Here is a 19,614-nt window from a genome sequence, read left to right as displayed (position 1 = left end):
TATATATATGTTATAATTAAATATTATATAATTAAAAAATAATTAAAATATATATTATAATATATTTATATTATTATATTAAATAATATATTTAATTTTAAATTATATATATTATATTTAAAAAGTTATATAAAAAATATTTTATATAATATATTATTATATTAATAATTTAATTTAAAATTTAAATATTAATTTAAATATATTTTTTTTAAAATAATTATATAAAATTATTTAAAAATTAAAAATCTCCTATAAAATTAAATAGAAATCAAGAATCGTATTAAATTAAAATTAAAATAATAAAAAATTAAAATAGTATTGAAATAATTTTTTAAAAAATTTTATATATTTAAAATAAATTAATAAAATAATTTATAAATGAAATAAATACTTTTTATTTTTATTCAAAAAGTATAATTTTAAGATGAAGATGTTATGAATTTTAATAAAAACTTCATTAAATAAGTTAAACATTCTTACAAAATTATGTTATTTTCCATATTAATTAATTTTTAAATTTAATTAAATTTGCTAATTTTAAATATTACAAATATAAGAATTAATTAAATAAAATTTAATTTTCAATCCTAAAATTCTATCAACGATAATTGAATTTTGCATTCTATAACATCAAGTGCACACTATCACAGAAAGGGATCATCACCGTGGATCCTCGATCAGATCCATCATGAATCAGACGGCATCAAGAAAAAAAGGGTGCAGGGAGTCAAAGTGGCTGATTTTATAATCTTAAGATGGTAGGGGCTAAGGTATGACGCGGGACTACCAAAGCTACCGCATAATTGGAGGTACGGCCCACTGGCAGCCTAAGCGGAGCGGATGGGGCTGATGACATCAGCTGTTTTGGGAGTAAGCAGGGACAGAGTTCGAGAGGAGCGAGGAAGAAAGGGGTAGTGTTTCAAGGATTCGTATTTTGGATTATTTTATTTCACGCATATATATATATATATATATATATATATATATATATATATATATATATATATATATATTTTGTTGTCATGTCCTGTGTACCCGCTTAGCTGCGTTCCCGATGCTCTACCTGTGAGCAGGGGCCAGTGGTTTAGCTGCTACCCTACCCTACTACCCCTAAACTATAGTTCAGTCTATATTTAATTAAATTCACAACATAATTTTTATAAGATTTAATTTTATAAATAATTTAATTTTTAAAATTTAATTAAATTTATAATTTATTCCTTAATATTGTAATAATTTTATAAGTTAGTTCTTACTATTTTTCATTTTAAAAATAATTTAATGTATAATATTTTATTTTATTAATAATTTATATCTAAATTGATATTCTTTTCTTTTTATATATAAGAATGTGTATATATTTTTCTAATATATATATATATATATATATATATATATATATTAGAAAAATAATAATGACAATTAAAATTTTATAAAAGTATAAGATTTTATTTATAAATAGTTATAATATTTAAGGATCAATTTGTAAATATATAGATTTTTTTTAATTAATTTAAATTTTTAACTCTTAAAATAATTAATTTATATTTTTAATAATTATAATTTAAATTTAAATTATTTTAATTTAATGTGATCTACATTTGAAAAATATATGAATAAAATAAAGTTAATAACATTTTAATAATTTTCACAAGAATTAACGGTAAATTAATTAAAATTCTAATCTTATTTATTAATATATAGATTTATTAAAATATTTAAGACTAAATTATTTGATTTTAAAACTATAAAAATTAAGTGATCTACATTATAAAAATATTTGAATAAAATAAAGTTAATAACATTTTAATAATTTTCACATGAATTAATGATAATTTAATTAAAATTCTAATGTTATTAATTAATATATAGATTTATTAAAAGATTTAAGACTAAATTATTTAATTTTAAAACTATAAAAATTAAGTTATAAATTTAATCAAACCTAACAAATAAAATTAAAAATTTAACCTCCTCCTTCTTCTTTTAACTAAAATTAACCATAATTTAATTAAAAATTAAACACTTAACATCATTTAAAAAATTAGTGTTAAATTATTCATATTAAATATTTATTAATAAATAATAATTTGCTATTAGTAATTAATAATTAAATATTCATAGTGATTGAATTAATATTTGAAAACTTTAATTATTGAAAATTTTATATATTAATATGCAATTATAATTTTAAATAATTGATTATTTATTTTAAAAATTAATTTAAAATCAGGCTGCGTCTTTATGGGGTTAGTGGTGGTGGGGGTTGTGGTCCTGCTTTATGTGGCTCTCGGCCGTCTTGAAATAAGAAGAGGAAAGGCTGCGGCCGTCCCAACAAACAAACCATAGAAATTCTCCAAAAACACCCCTTTTGGTTATTGTAAAATTCCCCAACGCGCCACTCCTCTACGGAGCCGGTGCCGACACTCTTTCAATTGCCGCACGTGACTTTTCCTATTTCATATTAATCAGATATTCAATCAACGTAGGACTTTAATTAAGACGCCCTTAACCTCTTTCGCAATCAAGATTCTAATATCACAATAAGCTTTTAAATCCAACTTCGCAATCAAGATTCTAATAACACAATAAGCTTTTAAATCCAACTTAAAAGTTAATTCATAGGTTGAAAGTTCTTAAGTAATATAGGACTTCATTTCACGCGCTTTTTACGTTTTTCAACAATCAAGATTTTAATTTCACGCTAGGTATTTGAGTTCAACTCAAAAATTAGCTCATAAATTGAAAGTCTTCAAAGGGTATATAAACTTAATGAGTGTCAGATATTCAAGTAACATGAGACTTCATTCCACACGCTCTTAACTTTTGATGATATTCTTTCAACTAAATGAAGGGACAGAATGATTTATGCTTTGTTTGATCTCTAAATATTTAAAGTTACATGACATTTTTTGACCTATTCAAGTAATAGAGCCTACATTTCACAGGCAAACTGATGTCACGGTGAAGACAATTTTCATGAAGTGATTTACAAAAATATCCCTGGATACTATCCTTACAGTTTGGATGTCTATATTTTGAGAAAACCAATAAAATATGTATACATTTTAATTGAATTAAACACATTAGTCATTTCATTTATATTTTAAGTATATTTCAATATATTTGTAAGTTAAATTTCAAAGAAATAATTATTTAATTTTTGAATTTTATTATTATTAATAATTTCGTTTATTTGTTTAAAAAAAATTAAAATATTTATATAATTATTAGTTTTTATAAGGTATTTTGGTATTTTTCTAGAGCAAATATCAACTAAATAGATAAAAAGATGAAAGTATTCAATAAAATAAAAAATTAGGGTGCTTTTAATGAGTCTGAAAATATAGAGACCGACTCATTAATAATCACATTAACCAAAGATATTTTTATGATTCACCCTTTTTTAAATCTTTCATTAGCAATAAAAACTTAAAATTTTCGTATTTAAAAATAAAAAAAAATACATTCTAAAAAAAATTGAAGTCCTCTCCACATATCCTTCTTCAAAACTAAACATAAAAAAAAAATTAGAGAACGTGCAACTAAACCATATAATTTTCTAATAAAAAATTGAATTAAAATAAGATATTATCTAGTATGATTTTACTCTTCTTTATCAATTTCATTTTTTTTTTAAATTTAACATGGACATATTATTAGTTTTAAATATGAATATATCTATAGATAAAAAAATAATTAAATTACCTATCATAAAAAAATTAGATTAGCATAATTTAAAATTGAAATTCGAATTTCTTTTAAAAATTTTAAAAAAAATCTAAAAATCAAAGAAAAAGGTGACTAAAAGAGAACGGAGAAGAAATCCTAGTGGTAATGTTTTGCGGGGATGGTAAAAGTTCTTAAACTTGATTCAATTTACTCTAAATTTAATTAATTTTTTGGATTTATTTTGATTTTGATCTATGCATAGTGGGACAGGAAGATCTTCCTCCTGCATTGCATCCCCATAACTTATCATGAACAGTAATATATTATTATTTTTTCATTAAAAAATAATTTAATTATATATATATTTAATATTATAATTTAATATATATATATATATTATTAAAATAATATATAAAACTTATATTTTTAATTATATTTTATTTTTAATAATAAAACTATATTATATATTAATAAATTATGAAAAAATAAAAAGAAAATTTTTTGCAGATAAAACTCTCAAGGAAAAGTCATCTGTTCCACTCCAAACTCTTACAGTATGTCTAGATAAAGAGAAAATAAGAGGAAAAAGAGAATTTGAAAAAAATATATATATTTTTCTTATTTTATGTTTAAATTGATAGAAAATAAAAAAAAATAAGAGAAAAATAATTTCATTTATTTATTTTATTTATTTTTACTTTCTCTCTGAAATAGAAAAAGTGAGAAGAAAATATAAAAAATTATAAGTATATTCCTATATTTTATAATTCTTTAATTTTTAATTTATAAATAAAATTATAATTTTACTCTTTATAAAATAAATTTTTCTTTAATATTTTTTTTTTATATTTGAGTATTAAAAATATATATTTTTTATCATTATTATTTTTTTTATTTTCTTCTTGTTATTTTCCTTCTGTCTATTCAATCACAATGTTAAGAGGGAAGACAAGAGAAGCAATTTGTACCCTTACTATCCCTAATCCCTAATGTTTCACGTGGCAGTTGGCAAGGGGACAAGGTTAGGGTCAAAATTGGCTGGTTAGGAGGGATGATTCGTGAAGTTTTACTATTACACATGTTAAATTTATGGAGGGCTGAATTTATGGCCCACTATGGACACTCGTGTACAAGATTCATCCGCAAATTAAAGGATAAGCATGCACGGATGTCCTCACCAGGGGGTACCTCCAAATCTTTGTACTATATATTTGTGTCCTTAATTAGGTCACAGGCACAGTAGAAAAATATTATAAAGGACAGTAAAAAACTCTGTGTATGATTCCATCGGGTAAATGTGAAATTCGAGACACATTTCACATGTCACGTTTTACTCAGTTTTTAATGGTGAAGAATATAAAGAAGTTGGAGGCACATTTTAAATGTGAAAAGTAAATTTTTATTTTTATTTTTTTTAATGGGCTCCTTCACATTTTCTATTCACTTTAACTTAATTTATAATTTAATTATATCATAATTTAAATTAAAATATTAAACTTACTTAATTGTTACTAAATATAAAAAATTAAATTAAAATTTAATTGCTTAAATTTTATATTTACTAATTAAAATTTGAAAGTTCAATATAAATTAATTTAATAATTTTTTTCTTACAACATCCCAAATCAAATGGGACTTCCCAATTTAGATCACTTTTGCTTTATATCTCCTATTATATATATAAAATGTTGTTTCCTTTCATTTAGCTATTTTGTCCTTAATTCAATTCAAATTAAAAAAAAATTACCTTATTTATATAAATATATAAAATTAGTGATCTTAATTATGATGTACATAAACTTTAGATTGATCAATTTATATGTAATTTTTTTAGTTTTAAACTATTTATTTTATAAAAAATAATTTATATATGAAAAATATTTTTTTATGAATATTTTATTCATTCATTTAATTACAATATTAAATTAATTGTATATATTTATGTCACATATTTATAAATATTTTTACATTTTAATAAAATTATTAAAATTTAAGAATGAAAAATGACTTCTTCAAAATTATTTTTTTAAAATAATTTAATTTTTTTAATTATAAAAAAATTTTTTATTTATTCATTTTTCTAAATGATTTAAACACTAAAAAATATATAAAAAAATATATTTTTCACAAAACAAATAGAACTTTAAACGTGTTATTAAATTTGCTACGTACTTTCATGCATTTTATAAAAATTTTATGAGTTCACTTCTAATTTTTCATATCTAAGCTTAAATTAATTTATAATATGTGTGTACATGAAAGATTTGAATTGGAAATTCCATTCCTTGCAATAATTGAAGGACTATGTTTATTTATTTATTTTTTTAATGTATAATTTGGACCACAATTATCATAGAAAGAGATGTGGTATGTTTTGGTGATGTTTCTATGCATGAATCTGTAAAATATGGCAATCATTTGTGATGGGGTTGATGGATGGATGGCTCCATAAATGATGAAAACTTGCCAAGATTTTGAAAATTTGGCTTTAGACTACAACAGAGAATATTGTGAAACGACAAAACAAGCTACGAAATTCAACAAGAAGAAGAAGCATGCATGGCTTTGTGGTTTGATTTTGTGACACGCTTATGATTCCCATAGCCATGCCCTGTGCCTTTCTCATCCAGAAGTGTCCTTGTCTCAATAACTCTCTCTGCTTCTTCATTGCTGCATTTTTTTTTAAAAAAAGCAATTGCTATTTGCAGGTTATTAATATGATTTAATTAAAAGATTAAGAGCTACGTTTGGTCAAGTATAATATAATATAATATAATTAATTATGTAATAAAATTAAATTTATAATGTAATGAAATATAATAATTATTATTATTATTATATTATTTATGTTTAATTACAAATAAAAATATAAATAATACAATATAATATAATAATATTTTTTTATTTTAATATTTAATTTATTTATAATTTTAATAATAAATAGTAATGATCGAAGTGATTATTATTGAGTATTAATGATAGCTAAGTGGTGGTGATGACAATAATGATAATTAGATAGTGGTGACAAGGTGAGGGTAACAATAATAATAATGGCTAAGTGGTGATGACGGTGACAATAGTTAAATTGTGATACTAATCGTAACAAGATAGAAGTAGCAGTGGTGGCTAGATAATAATGATAGTAGTAATTAATATTGATAATAATTGAAAAAATTTAAAATAAATAATCACAATTATATTTATTTTTTATGTAAAAATTATTATATTACTTTTGAGTGAAATTGATTACATTATATAATTTTTATTTTATTATATTAATTTTTTTTTATTTTTAAATAATGTAATTAAATATATAATGTAATTACGATTATATTATAATTTTGATTATGTCATATAAATATTATTTAAATATTTTGAAGGTATGATAGTTTTTAAGAAGTATTACTAGAGTAATATTATGCTCAAATAACATAAAAAAAAAAAATAAATTGAATCAAGAAGTTTTAGAGAAAAGGTAGGAGTTGTGTAAATTGAAGATAAGTTGAGAGAAAGGAGATTGATGTGGTTTGGTTATGTGAAACATAGACATACAAAAGTTCCAGTTAGACAAGTAGAGCACATTAGGTTAGAGGATAGAAAGAAAAAAATAGATAGACCTAAATTGACTTGGAGGAAAGTAGTACAACATTACCTAAAATCATTACATATTTATGAGGATTTAACTTAAAATCGTTCAAAATAGAGAAAGCGAATCTATATAATTGATTCTAAATTTTTGAGATGAAGACTTAATTAAGTTGAGTTAAATCAAGAAGCTTTAGGACCATAAATTTTTGAACTTGAATTTAAGAAAATTAAAAATCAGAAATGAAAAAATCTAAATGCAGCTCCAGTAGAGACCCAATTGAATTGACTGGACATAGGAAGTCATTTATTAGATTAAAAACCCATCAACGACCAACCTGGCAGGAAATTTTAGGAGGATGTATATCAAACTCCGTGCACGTGTGACAATGACTTGTATTTATTAAGTTGGTACATAAAATTGACAAAACAGACTGCCTTTATTTTTGGTCCATTGGCTAAACATTCTACATGGTTAACGCCATTGCAAATCTCTAATGTCTGCAAATTTTGCATATTAATCATTGGGCATAGAGTTCAGCTGCTAACTATATCAAATGTTAGCTCAATTGGACATTATTAGCTAACTAGTAGGCTAACGACAATCGGCTAATTAACTACTTATCTGATTAGCTTTTGATTAAGATTAAATTCGGGACTTTACAGTAAATAATTGTAATATTACTAAACTAACTCATTGGCTGAGGGATTTTTTTTAATTAATAAACATTAAAATATGTTTTAAGCAAAATATTTTCCTTCCCTTCTTTTTATTAAAAAAAATTTGTAAAATTTTTTCTCCCTATTTCCTTTAATTTGGCCTTGTAACACCCATAATTTTTAAATTTATTATTTTAGATAAATATTGATATTTTATTTTATTTGAAATTTTAGGAAATTATTTAAAATTTTTCGGATTTTAAAAATCGGGTTCGATTTTTCGAAAATATAAACTTTGATGATTTTTAAAAATTAATTTAAAGACCACGTGGCAAAACTAAAAATATATTTAGAGTCTATGAATTTTTCTGAGTTTTCTAGAATTTTTTTTGAATTTTTGGACCTCGTTTTCGGTCCCAAGGCGGAGTAAAAATTCAAAATTTTATATCCTGAATCGAACCGGCTGAATCGAACCGGACCGACCTTTCTTCTTCCTTTTTCTTCCTCTCCCGCGCGCGTTCTCCTTTCTCTCTCTCTCTCTCTCTCTCTCTCTCTCTCTCTCTCTCTCTCTCTCTCTCTCTCCCGTTTTCTCTCTCCTCCCACCCTAGCCCGCCGGCCAGCCACCTCCTCCTGCCACCTTAGCCGCACCTCCTCCCACCCAGCTAGCCACCGCCTCCTAGAAGCAGCGGCAATCGTCTCCTGACGGCGCTACTGGCAAGCGGCTGCCAAATCTTCGGCCCGATCCGGCTACCAATCGGGCCGGGTCTTGTGTCTAAACCTATCTACTCGTCGAGAGCTTTCCATAGACACCAAGAACACCGAAATCCATTAAGCGGTTTGTCCAATTTTTGTCCGGGAAGTTTTAGCCCATTTTGACTTTTGGACTAGATTTCTCGCAAACCGTGAACCCCACTAGAAAACTGAGAGTACCAGAGCGCTCCACTTGTCGAGAGCTTCGTGGCGATATAAATTTCAAATTTTTTCGACATCGTTTTTCGGTGGGTTCCACGGAATTTCGTAGTGTTTTTCTGAGCATTAAATGAGCTTAGAAAATTTCATAAAATTTATGTACTAACCCCCGTGTTGTGGGCTTCGTGTAGGTATTTTCAATTCGCGGGAATTCGATAGTTGTCCGGGTCTGTGAATTTTTTGCCAGACAGACCGGCTACCGAAAAAGTCTCCAAATTGGATCAAGGTTTTGGCTACCCCATCATTGTCAGATGTCCCGAGCACATGCCTGAAATCGGAATCCGCATAGGTAAACCCAAACCTTTCTTTTTCGTAATTTTCTAGTGTTTAAATGAGATAAAAAAAATCCGTAAAATATTTATAGTAGCTCAGAAAATTATGATTCTTTTTGCATTAGCCTAGTAATATTGTCAACGACCGCGGGGCAAAGTTTTAGAATTTTTAGAGTTCATTTGGGTAGTTTTTGCAAAAAGAGTCAATTATAAGGACTAAATTGAAATTTTACATATTGTGATGGATGACTGTTTGGATGGGTCCAGGAGGGGCTGTGTAATGTGATTGAGTTGTGAATATATGGATTGTAAATATAGAAGTGTATTTTGAGTCCTTTTGCAGGTTGGGTAGGTCCTAGGTATAGGGGAGACTCTACACGACTTAGGACATATTTGGTCTTTTTCTTAATCGTATTGAGTCAAATTTATTAAATGATTGTAATAAAAAAAAATTGTCAGGTGATCCGGGACAGCCTTCTTCCTCCGTCCAGCCGCCACAGTGACCACTGTCAAGTCTGTGAGTAAAATATTAATTTTAATTCTAATTTCACTATTATTATATGTTTAAGCATGCCCATGCATCACTTATATGTATGTATCTAAGTAGTTAAACTCTAGGCACGTTTTATGCTGCATTCATAACTGTTAAAGTGCCATGGATGTTGTTGTGGTAATTTGGAGCAGTGTGCGTGCGTTGGTGTGCGTGTGATGTGGTGTTGACTATGGATAGGATGGGTAGACAAGGCTTGAGATCTTCGCTGGGACCCGGTCCTTCGGGGTAGACACGGCTTGAGTTCTTCACTAGGACCCCAATTTGGTTATTAAGTGGAAGTCCGAGCTGAGTTCTTCGCTGGCATAGGTTGGATTTAAGAGAGCTGTATAGGGGATCAGCTCCCATATATTATGATTGATATTACTGGGTGGGTGAGTGCTCCAAATTAACTTTTTGCTGTTATGATGTGAAATTATTGCTGATGTTGCATTTCACTCTACAGGGAGCATTAGCTTTAGATAGTTATAGAGATTATGGTTAAAATTAATATTTTACTCTCTGAGCGAACGCTCACTTCTGTTCAATATTTTTTCTAGGCCACAGTAGGATATTTTTGAGGTTAACTGCTTTTCTCCCTCGCAGGTCATCTATTCATGTTTGTGTAATTCTAAAAACTTCTAGAATTTTTGCATGTGATAGAAATATTTATTCGATTTGGGTTTGTAATATAATTATCATGTTGGACCTATAAAATTATTATTAGATGCATGTTTGATGGACTGGATGAGGGAGCTGAGCTCCCATTTATTTTTATGTTGATATGAGTATGTGGAGGGTGAGCTGAGCTCCCCAATTGATTATATATCATGTTTATAGGTCGGGTGAGTCAAAAACTTCCCGTTGAAAGGTCCACTTTATGGCTGGACTCTGTCCGGTTGAATTCTTGAAATTGGGCCCAAATGGGCCTTAGAGTTGGGTTAAGGAATAGTTAGGCTTACTACGGGCCTCGGGGGCTTTAGGCTGGCCCAGGTCCTAGTGCCAGTCCGGCCCATAGGTTGAGTCGTGACAAATGTGATATCAGAGCTTAGGCTCCAGATTCTTAGGGAACAAATGTCCAAAGTATTGGGAAGAGTCTACTAGGAGTCACATGCGGAAAATAGGGTCCACATTCGTCTTGCATTGTCATCTTTGCTTCTAGTCTCTACTTCATATATTGTTTGTAAATATGAGTCTATAGAGCTATATAATGTGCAGTTTTGAATTTTATGGGCTAATGCTGTTGAATTTCAGGAAAATGCGTAGAAGCAGGAGAGCTGCCACTGCACCAGAACCAGATGTGCCTGACGAGGTGTCAGCACAGGATGAGGCGCCTGCCCCAAGGAGGCAAGGTAGGAGGCCTAGAGCTGCTCAAGTAGAAGAGCAGCTGCCACCAGTTCCGAATCAGTCTTTTATGGCACAGGGTCCCATGGACCCAATGGCAGCTACTCTAGCCGGATTGCAGAGAACCATCAATATGATGGCGTAGTATATGGTCCACCCTCCACAGCAGCAGCAGTCCACCACACCAAGAAGGGAACCTTACAAACAGATCATCAATTTTAAGAAGTTGGTGCTTGGTACTTATGACGTGTTAGACGATGCATATCGGTTTTTGGATTCCTACAGACAGGCAGGAATAGAATTGCAGTTGACTGATAGAAGACTTATAGAGTGTATACTGCATGTCATGGGGCCTATGCCTAGACAATGGATGAATGACTACGTATTACCTCGGATGGAGGGTTTATCGTGGACTCAGTTTGTGGAACTATTCATCAATCGGTTTGTACCAGAAAGCTTTAGAGATCAAAAGCAGTGGGCCTTTGAGGCCTTAAGACAGAATGGCAGGTCTGTAGATGAATATGCTACAGAATTTCTGAAACTGAGTAGGTATGCCCCTACAGCAGTAGCTACAGAAACTATGAAAGTGAAAAGATTCCTAAAGGGGCTGGACAGGAGGTATGCAAACCTGGCCATGATGTCTGATGAGTCTTTTGATGTGGTAGCTGATCGAGCCAGACAGATTGAGATTAGCTATGCTGTGGATGACAGCGAAAGGCAAAGAAAAATAGAGCAGAGGGTTCTTCAGGTGTTCCCCACATGGGTACTATGGATAGTGGTGGCCAAACTAATTACAGAGGAAGAAGCAGGAATAAGAGGAGTGGTTTTAGACACAAATCTCGAGGATTCAAACCAGGGTACGGATCCAGCAGTGGTCACAGTTTGGGGTACAGCACTTCTGGGTCTGGTTCAGGATCCTCCTTGGCACCTTGTGCACAGTGTGGAAGAGGACATTCAGGACCTTGTATGATAGGTTCAGGAGTATGTTTCAGGTATGGCCAACCAGGTCACTTTGCTAGGGAATGCCCCGTGTTCAGCGAGCCACAGATGGGGTCACAAGGTTCTGTTGCAAATGTTCCTCGACAGTTGTATCATCGATGCTTCCGGCATGGCGGCGATCGATTCGATGGCCAGGCCGAGGATAAGGGGGACGTGGATTTGGAGGCAGATCAGGAGGTAGAAGTTAGTATCAGGGTTCTGCCACTCAGGGTAAGGGTCAAGCTCGGGTTTTCACCCTGACCCATCAGGATGCTCAGGCTTCCAATGCAGTTGTGGCAGGTATTCTTCTAGTCTGTTCCTCTGAGGCTTGTGTTTTGATAGATCCGGGTGCTACGCACTCATTTGTCTCCCCTGTGTTTGCCATGAGATTGGGTAGAAACCCTACCACTTTAGAATACCCTTTGTCTGTAGCTACCCCGCTTAGTGACAACATAGATGTAGATATGGTTTTTCCGGGTAGCCCAGTAGTAGTGGATGGAAAGATCCTCCCAGCAGACTTGGTTCCTCTACCAGTAATGGATTTTGATGTAATCTTGGGAATGGATTGGTTGGCAACTCATTATGCCACTTTAGACTGCAGGAACAAAAAGGTATATTTCCACATACCTGGTGTGGAAGAATTTAGTTTTAATGGTGACAGGAGCGTGGCTCCATATAATTTGGTGTCAGCAATTAGTGCTAGAAAAATATTGAGGCGTGGATGTCAAGGGTATTTGGCATTGGTGAGAGATACATCTGTAGAAGGTGTCAACATGGAAAATGTTCCTGTTGTCAGAGAATTCATGGATGTCTTCCCTGAGGAGCTTCCAGGGTTGCCACCAGGAAGGGAAATAGAGTTTTGCATTGATGTTGTTCCGAGTACAAACCCCATATTAATGCCACCTTACAGAATGGCACCAGCAGAATTAAAAGAGCTAAAGGAGCAACTACAGGAGCTTTTGGACAAGGGTTTTATACGTCCGAGAACTTCACCCTGGGGCGCTCCTGTGCTATTTGTAAGAAAGAAAGATGGGTCATTGAGGTTGTGTATTGACTATAAACAGCTGAACAAGGTGACTGTGAAGAACAAGTATCCACTTCCTAGGATCGATGGATCAGCTCCAAGGGGCTAGTTTTTTTTCCAAGATAGACCTGCGATCAGGCTACCATCAGTTGAGAATCAGGAATGAGGACGTGTCCAAAACGGCATTCAGGACAAGATATGGTCATTATGAGTTCTTGGTGATGTCTTTTGGACTCACTAATGCACCAGCAGCCTTCATGGACTTGATAAACCGGGTGTTCAAGCCATTTTTGGACCGTTTTGTCATCGTATTCATAGATGACATTTTGGTATACTCTCGGACCGAGGAAGAACATGTGTGGCACTTGAGGATGGTGTTGCAGACTTTGAGGGAGCACCAGCTATATGCCAAATTTTCAAAATGTAAATTTTGGCTAGAAAGCATCTCATTCTTGGGACACGTGATTTCTAGTGAAGGTATTCAAGTGGATCCCAAGAAAATTGAAGCTGTAACTGATTGGTTTAGGCCTACAACAGTCACTGAGGTGCAAAGTTTTCTGGGTCTAGCTGGCTACTATAGGCGTTTTGTGCAAGATTTTTCTAAGATAGTGGCTCCCCTAACTAAGTTGACTCGGAAAAATGTTCCATTCATTTGGACAGATGACTGTGAGAAGAGTTTCCAGAAGCTTAAGGAGTGTCTAACCACCACCTCTGTGTTGACACTACCTATGAGTGGTGAAGGATATACCGTGTACTGTGACGCCACCAGAGTTGGCTTAGGGTGTGTTTTGATGCAGAATGGAAAAGTAGTGGCTTATGCTTCAAGGCAGCTAAAGAGGCATGAGCAGAACTACCCCACCCATGATTTGGAAATGGTGGCTGTAGTCTTTGCACTAAAAATTTAGAGAGACTACCTGTATGGTGAAGTGTGCGAGATATACACTGATTACAAGAGTTTGAAGTACATCTTCCAACAGAGGGATTTAAACTTGAGACAGAGGAGATGGATGGAGCTTTTGAAGGACTATGATTGCACCATCCAGTACCACCCTGGGAAGGCCAATGTAGTAGCAGATGCTTTGAGCAGAAAATCTTCTGGTAGCTTGGCGCACATTTCAGCAAAGAAGAGACCGTTGATTCTGGAAGTACATGAGTTGATGGATCAAGGTTTAATCATAGATCTTTCAGATGAGGGGGCATTGTTGGCTTATTTTTCAGTGAGGCCAGACTTGCGGGATAGAGTTAGAGTTTCCCAGCACAGAGACCAACAATTGATGAAAATCATAGAAAGAGTACAGTAGGGTGAAGGTGGTGAGTTTGAATTTGCCAATGATGGCACGCTAGTGCAAGGTTCTAGGATATGTGTGCCCGATGTGGACAATCTCAGGAATGAAATCATGCGAGAGGCACACTATACACTGTACAATGTTCACCCAGGCTCCACCAAGATGTACCATGATGTACCATGATGTGAAAGATAGCTATTGGCGGAATGGCATGAAGAGAGATATAGCAGACTTTATGTCCAAGTGCTTGACTTGTCAGAAGGTGAAATTTGAACACCAAAGACCGTCAGGGAAGCTGCAAGAGCTCCCTATCCCAGAATGAAAGTGAGAAATGATTACTATGGATTTTATGACTGAGTTGCCTCGTACCGCGTGAGGATATGATTCGATATGGGTAATTATAGACCGCCTAACTAAATCAGCTCATTTCTTGCCTGTAAAGACTACATATTCTGTTGCACAGTATGCCTGGCTCTACATTCAAGAAATAGTCAGATTGCATAGAGTTCCTGCTTCCATAATATCTGACAGAGGGCCCCAGTTCACTTTTCAGTTTTGGAGGAAGTTGCAGGAGGCACTTGGCACACAGTTGAACTTAGTACTGCTTTTCACCCTCAGACAGACGGACAGTCTGAAAGGACAATCCAAACACTAGAAGACATGCTTTGCATGAGTGTTTTGGATTTTGGAGGTCAATGGGATGATCAGCTAGCTTTGGTAGAGTTTGCCTACAACAACAGTTACCATTCAAGCATAGGGATGGCATCCTATGAGGCACTATATGGAAGAAAGTATAGGTCTCCTCTGTGTTGGACGGAAATGGGAGAAGCGAAGGTGCATGATGTAGACCTAGTGCAGTACACTTCAGAGATAGTTCCTTTAATCAGGGAACGATTGAAAACAGCTTTCAGTTGGCAGAAGAGTTATGCAGATCCCAGACGGAGGGATGTGGAGTTTGCAGTAGGCGACTATGTATTCCTGAAGGTTTCTCCAATGAAGGGAGTCATGAGATTTGGAAAGAATGGCAAGTTGGCACCTCGGTATATTGGACCTTTTGAGGTTACTGATAAAGTTGGAACAGTTGCCTACCGGTTGGAGCTACCACCCAACCTTTTTCATGTTCATCTTGTGTTTCACATCTCCATGCTCAGGAAATACATTCCAGATCCTTCTCATGTATTATAGCCGGATGTAATAGAGCTAAAAGAAAACTTGACGTTTGAGGAGCAACTTGTAGCCATAGTGGACTACCAAGTGAGACAGCCAAGATCAAAATAGATCCCTATGGTTAAGGTTTTGTGGAGGAGCCAGTCAGTGGAAGAGTGCACCTGGGAGTCAGATCGGGACATGCGTAGCAAGTACCCTTATCTGTTTAATGTGTAATCCTGTACTTTATTCTGCCTTATATAAAATTCGAGGACGAATTTTCTGTAAGGGGGGAAGAATGTAACACCCCTAATTTTTAAATTTATTATTTTGGATAAATATTGATATTTTATTTTATTTGAAATTTTAGGAAATTATTTGAAATTTTTCGAATTTTAAAAATCGGATTCGATTTTCTGAAAATATAAACTTTGATGATTTTTAAAAATTAATTTAAAGACCACGTGACAAAATGAAAAATATATTTGGAGTCCATGAATTTTTTCGAGTTTTCTAGAATTTTTTTGAAATTTTTGGACCTCGTTTTCAATCCTAAGGCAGAGTAAAAATTTAAAATTTTATATCTTGAATCAAACCGACCGAATCGAATTGAACTAGATCGGACCGGTCGAATCGGACCGGCCTTTCTTCTTCCTTTTTCTTCCTCTCCCGCGCGCGTTCTCCTTCTTCTCTCTCTCTCTCCCATTTTCTCTCTCCTCCCACCCCAGCTCGCCGACCAGCCGCCTCCCCCTGCAACCCCCAGCCTGCCAGCGCACCTCCCCAGCGCGCCAGATCGCCGGCAATCGTCGCACGAAGAGACGCTCGGCGCAAGCGCGCCGCGTCATCTTCTCGGTCGAAATCCGGCCAATCCGGCCACCAATCAGGCCGGGTCTTGTGTCTAAACCCATCTACTCGTCGAGAGCTTTCCATAGACACTAAGAACACCGAAATCCATCGAGCGGTTTGTCCAATTTTTGTCCGGGAAGTTTTAGCCCATTTTGACTTTTGGGCTAGATTTCTCGCAAACCGTGAACCCCACGAGAAAACCGAGAGTACCAGAGCGCTCCACTCATCGAGAGCTTCGCGGCGATATAAATTTCAAATTTTTTCGACACCGTTTTTTGGTGGGTCCCACAAAACTTCGTAGTATTTTTCCGAGCATTAAATGAGTTTAGAAAATTTTGTAAAATTTATGTACTAACCCTCGTGTTGTGGGCTTCGTATAGGTATTTTCAATTCATGGGAATTCGACAGTTGTCCGGGTCTGTGAATTTCCGGCCAGACAGACCGGCTACCAAAAAAGTCTCCGAATTGGATCGAGGTTTTGGCTACCCCACTATTGTCAGACGTCCCGAGCGCATAACGAAGTTGGAATCAGCATAGGTAAACCCGAACCTTTCTTTTTCGTAATTTTCTAGTGCTTAAATGAGATAAAAAAATCCGTAAAATATTCGTGGTAGCTCAGAAAATTATGATTCTTTTTGCATTAGCCTAGTAATATTGCTAAGGATCGCAGGGCAAAGTTTTAGAATTTTTAGAGTTCATTTGGGTAGTTTTTGTAAAAAGAGTCAATTATAAGGACTAAATTGAAATTTTACATATTGTGATGGATGACTGTTTGGATGGGCCCAGGAGGGGCTGTGTGATATGATTGAGTTGTGGATATATGGATTGTGAATATAGAAGTGTATTTTGAGCCATTTTGCAGGTTGGGTAGGTCCTAGGTATAGGGGAGACTGTGCCGGATTTTCGGCAGGACTTAGGACGTATTTGGTCTTTTTCTTAATCGTATTGAGTCAAATTTATTAAATGATTGTAATAAACAAAAATTGTCAGGTGAGCCGAGACAGCCTTCTTCCTCCGCCCAGCCGCCGCAGTGACCGCTATCAAGTATGTGAGTAAAATATTAATTTTAATTGTAATTTCACTATTATTATATGTTCAAGCATGCCCATGCATCACTTATATGTATGTATCTAAGTAGTTAAACTCTAGGCACGTTTTATGCTGCATTCATAACTGTTAAAGTGCCATGGATGTTGTTGTGGTAATTTGGAGCAGTGTGCGTGCGTTGGTGTGCGTGTGATGTGGTGTTGACTATGGATAGGACGGGTAGACACGACTTGAGATCTTCGCTGGGACCTGGTCCTTCGGGGTAGACACGTCTTGAGTTCTTCGCTGGGACCCCGATTTGGTTATTAAGTGGAAGTCTGAGCTGAGTTCTTCGCTGGCACAGGTTGGATTTAAGAGAGCTGTATAGGGGATCAGCTCCCATATATTATGATTGATATTATTGGGTGTGTGAGTGCTCCAAATTACCTTTTTGCTGTTATGATGTGAAATTATTGCTGATGTTGTATTTCACTCTACAGGGAGTATTAGCTTTAGATAGTTATAGAGATTATGGTTAAAATTGATATTTTACTCTCTGAGTCGAACGCTCACTCCTGTTCAATATTTTTTTCAAGCCACAGGAGGATATTTTTGAGGTTAACCTGCTTTTCTCCCTCGCAGGTCGTCTATTCATATTTGTGTAATTCTATAAACTTCTAGAATTTCCGCATATAATAGAAATATTTATTCGATTTGGGTCTGTAATATAATTATCATGTTGGACCTATAAAATTATTATTATATGCATGTTTGATGGACTGGATAAGGGAGCTGAGCTCCCATTTATTTTTATGTTGATATGAATATGTGGAGTGTGAGCTGAGCTCCCCAATTGATTATATATCATGTTTACAGGTCGAGTGAGTCAAAAACTCCCCGTTGAAAGGTCTACTTTATGGCCGGACTCTGTCCGGTTGAATTCTTGAAATTGAGCCCAAATGGGCCTTAGAGTTAGATTAAGGAATAGTTAGGCTTACTACAGGCCTTGGGGGCTTTAGGCTGGCTCAGATCCTAGTGCCGATCCGGCCCATAGGTTGGGTCGTGACAGGCCTGTTTTAAAATATGGATCAGGAAATCTTATATATATGTGAGTCAATGAATAAGCAAACTTGTAAGATGTAAGGAAGTTGATTGGCAGGATTCTCTCAAGAGTTGCACCATCGACCGACCTCGATCTTCTGAGAAAAATTCAAGTGAGAGCATGTCTGTTAGGATCCGAAATATGATGAATTATGCTTGAGTAGGGGAAGCCAATTCCCTTCCCATGTTATATTTGTGCATAGTGTGCTTGGAGAAGACAGTGGATCAACTTTTAATTCGATCCATTTATTAGGCATGCAAATGCGAAAACTCTGGGCAATAATAGAAATATTTTGTAATTATATGACAAAAATATTCAAAGCCATGCATGTATGCCAAAGCCATTGATTATGAAAGGAAGACCTTAACTAAATATATATGTGTCCCACTAATTTATGATAAATAATTGTAGTTTTCCTTTTAAAAATTAGGCCAAACTTAAGCCAACTCTTACTGAAAATATATATCACCAACTATTTCCCATTATTTTTCTCACAAGTGCCAAAATTTTTTTATCAAGATAGTTAGAGATAGCGAAAAATATAAAATACATACAGAAAAATTGTTGTTTATATTTGGTTTATCATAAATTTAAGATATAATTAAATAGGATTCTTATATTTAATAGGTAAATTTTATTACATATATTATATCTTGAATTCACTGTGAATTGAATATAGATAAGAAAAATTCATATATATATTTAAATTATTGATAACAAATTAAAATTCAATTAGTATAATCTCAAATATTTATGATATACTTGCTTAATCATTATATCATCATCTTGAGATGCATTAATTAAGCTACCATACCCATTATTCACCAGCAAGCATGATAATATTGAATAAATATATTGGAATCTCGATAAACATTATAATATTTTGCACGAGTGATGAAATTTGACTCTTCTTATGTTAAAAAAATATTTTCCTTTTTGTTTAATCACAATTTATAATATGATCTAACCAAACCTTTATAATATTTAGATTCTTGGACAGTAGCCTTACAACAAATATAAGTTGTAAAAAAAAAAATTCAATCTTGTGATCCTAATAAATAATAGCCAGGAGAAATTTCAGGTTGTATTATTAATATCAGCTTATCAATTCACCAATATCTGATTATTTTTTGGTTAATTATATTAATTTACCTTTGTGCATCACGTAAAATGCT

The sequence above is a fragment of the Hevea brasiliensis genome, chromosome 8, assembly GCF_030052815.1.
Source record: "Hevea brasiliensis isolate MT/VB/25A 57/8 chromosome 8, ASM3005281v1, whole genome shotgun sequence".
Classification (NCBI taxonomy): Eukaryota; Viridiplantae; Streptophyta; class Magnoliopsida; order Malpighiales; family Euphorbiaceae; genus Hevea; species Hevea brasiliensis.
The sequence above is the reverse complement of the archived record's forward strand: the minus strand, read 5'-3'. Positions refer to the sequence as shown.